A 3,162-nucleotide genomic window follows, 5' to 3' on the forward strand; every position below is an offset into this window, starting at 1 on the left:
AGATGACGATTGGACGTTTACCCTGCAGTGCTCTGCACCCCTGCCCGCCTCCTCTCTCCTTACACTCTGGGCCCCAGGGGAGCATGACTGGCAGAGAGGAGAGAGTGAACCTCTGGGAAATATCCCGGTCTTCTAGGTCCAAGGTTCACCCCGTGTTCCTGACAGGACATTCCAGCAGCCATCAAAGGGCCTGGCTACAGTATGTCAATAGACTTCAACTGGGAACAGGGAGAGACTCTGGTGTTCTCTCTGCTTTAGCTGGCCCCTCCAACCGAGCTCCAAATCCTGTCAGGCCCTGCCAGCCAGGGCCCATAGCAGTTGCCATGGGTTGTGGGGAGAGGGATAGGGGTGTAGGTGGGATTAAGTGGTTTCTCCTCTTGTGGATGAGTCAGAGCTGCAGGTGACGGAGAACCTTGAGGGAGCCAGAAGTGAGTCAGGTTCCCAACAGTTGTGCTGTGGGAGAAGGGCAAAGGGTGGCTTCGAGAGACCTAGAGCTGTGAGGTGCCTCTGCCCAGAGACTCCAGGGATCCCCTGATTTTCATCACCTCAACCTCTGGGACTGAGGGCCCTCGAGACTGAATTCCTGACCCTCAGGCTTTGCTCCCCCAATACTGTTGGGGGTCCTGAATACATCTCTAAAGCCCTTTTCCCTCAGCTCCCAGGCTATGCTCCCAACCTGCCTCTAAATTTAGCCTATGACAACTGGGATATTTGTTAAGTGCTATGTGCTAAATGCTAGGGTAGATGCAAGATAATCAGGTTGACACAAACCTTATCCTATATGGGGCTTACAGGAGAATGGACAAGAGGAATGGAGTCCCCGCTTGGTCCCATCTCTTATTCTCTGCAGTGAAAATACCCCAAGACTCCAGTGCACGCCCCATTACTTCTTCCCTCTTCCGAGGTCTCTTGCCCTTCTTCCTCCATTCATTCATTCAATCATATTTATTGAGCACTTACTGTGTGCAGAGCACTGTACTAAGCGCTTGGGAAGTACAAGTTAAAACGTAATCCAACCTTCATTATTGTTTATTTTTGGTTCAGCTTTGCTAGAATATAATTTCACTTCCTAAATTCAAAACTCTCTGGCAGCGGTGGGATTCGAACCCACGCCCCTAAAGAGACTGGAGCCTTAATCCAGCACTTTAGACTGCTCAGCCACGCTACCACATGTACTTCCACCCACCTTCACCTCCTGTTACTAATAATTGTGGTGTATGTCAAGTGCTTACTATGTGCCAGGAATTGAACTAAGCGCTGGGTTGGATGTAAGCCAATCAGGTTGAACACATTCCCTGTTCCAAATCGGGTTCACAATCTCAATCCCCATTTTCCAGTTGAGGTAACTGAGGCCCAGAGAAGTGAAATAATAATAACAATAATGACATTTATTAAGCGCTTACTATGTACAAAGCACTGTTCTAAGCGCTGTGGGATACAAGGTGATCAGGTTGTCCCACGTGGGGCTCACAGTCTTAATCCCCATTTTACAGATGAGGTAACCGAGGCTCAGAGAAGTTAAGTGACTTGCCCAAGGTCGCACAGCAGACATGTGGCGGGGCCGGGATTCGAACCCATGACCTCTGACTCCAAAGTCCATGCTCTTTCCACTGAGCCATGCTGCTTCTTGCCCAAAGTCACACAGCAGGCAAATGACAGAGCTGGGAATAGAACCCGTGACCCTCAGACTCCCAGTCCCATGTTCTAGCCACTAAGTCATCCTGCTTCCCACACCCACCTCCCCCCATCTCTACCACAACTGCATTACCCTCTCTTCCCAGGAATGTGTCCAGCTCTATTGACCTCTGGGTCTTCCTTGTGCTGTCTCGTTCCTGTTTTTGAACAGCTTCCTGGAACTTCTGCTGGGTCAGCCCCTCTCAGCCTCCTCCTTGGCACAGCATTTCCTGCCCTTGTGGCACATTGTCTTTGAGCTGGGGAAGACATGGGACTTGCCCCCTCCCTTCTCCCCTCCCTAACTGCCACCTTCAACTGTTTACTCTCCAATGGGTTCCTCCCCATTGCTTTCGAACATGCCCATATCGCCCCAATCTTAAAAAAAATGCTTCTTGATCCCTCGGCTCCTTACAGTTATCCCTGACTGAGTTGTCTGCACCAGCTGTCTGTAGTTCCTCTCCTTCAATTCTCTCTTTGACCCCCTCCAATCTGTCTTCTAATCCCTTCACTCCACAGATGCCACCCTCTCAAAGGTCACAAATGATCTCTTTCTTACCAAATCCAATGGCCTCGACTCCATCCCAATCTTCCTCAACCTCTCAGTTGCTTTTGATACTGTTAACCATCCCTTTCTTCCAGAAACATTATCCAACCTCGGCTTCACTGACACCGTCCTCTCCTGATTCTTCTCCTATCTCTTTGGCTGCTCATTTTCAGTCTATTTTGTGGGATCCTCCTTTGTCTCCCTCCACCCCCTAACTGTGGGTGTACCTCAATGTTCAGTTCTGGGTCCCCTCCTATTCTCCATCTACACCCACTCCCTTGGAGAACTCATTCGCTCACATTTCTTCAACTAGCGTGGTTCAGTGGAAAGAGCCCAGGCTTTGGAGTCAGAGGTCAGGGGTTCAAATCCCTGCTCCACCAAATGTCAGCTGTGTGACTTTGGGCAAGTCACTTCACTTCTCTGTGCCTCAGTTCCCTCATCTGTAAAATGGGGATTAAGACTGTGAGTCCCACATGGGACAACCTGATCACCTTGTATCCCCCGAGTGCTTAGAACAGTGCTTTGCACACAGTAAGTGCTTAAAAAATACCATCATTATTATTATTGTTATTACCACCTCTATGTGGATGATTCCCAAATCTACATCTTCCGATCCTGATCTCTGTCCCTCTCTGCAGTCTCACATTATCTCCTGCCTTCAAGACATCTCTTCTTGGATGTCCTGCCATCAGCTCCAACTTAACATGTCTAAAACAGAACTCCTTATCTTCCCCCACAAAACCCTGTCCTTCCCCTGACTTTCCCATCACTGTAGACAGCACCAACATCCTTCCTGTCTCGTGAACCTGTGACCTTGGCATTATCCTTTACCCTTCTCTCTCATTCAACCCACTTATTCAATCCAGCACTAAATCCTGTGGATTTGATCTTCACAACATCCATAAGATCCATCTTTCCTCTCCATCTAAACTGCTGCTACCACA

The 3,162-nt window shown here is 49.1% G+C and overlaps 1 non-coding gene across 1 annotated transcript; it reads right to left on the reverse strand.

Annotated features, from left to right (window-relative positions):
- Positions 1-1,086: 1,086 nt before the first annotated feature.
- On the reverse strand, positions 1,087-1,168 carry TRNAL-AAG. Its single transcript has one exon. It is a non-coding gene; the product is annotated as a tRNA-Leu (tRNA).
- Between the last annotated feature and the right edge of the window lie 1,994 nt (positions 1,169-3,162).

This window comes from Tachyglossus aculeatus, chromosome 21, assembly GCF_015852505.1.
Source record: "Tachyglossus aculeatus isolate mTacAcu1 chromosome 21, mTacAcu1.pri, whole genome shotgun sequence".
NCBI lineage: Eukaryota > Metazoa > Chordata > Mammalia > Monotremata > Tachyglossidae > Tachyglossus > Tachyglossus aculeatus.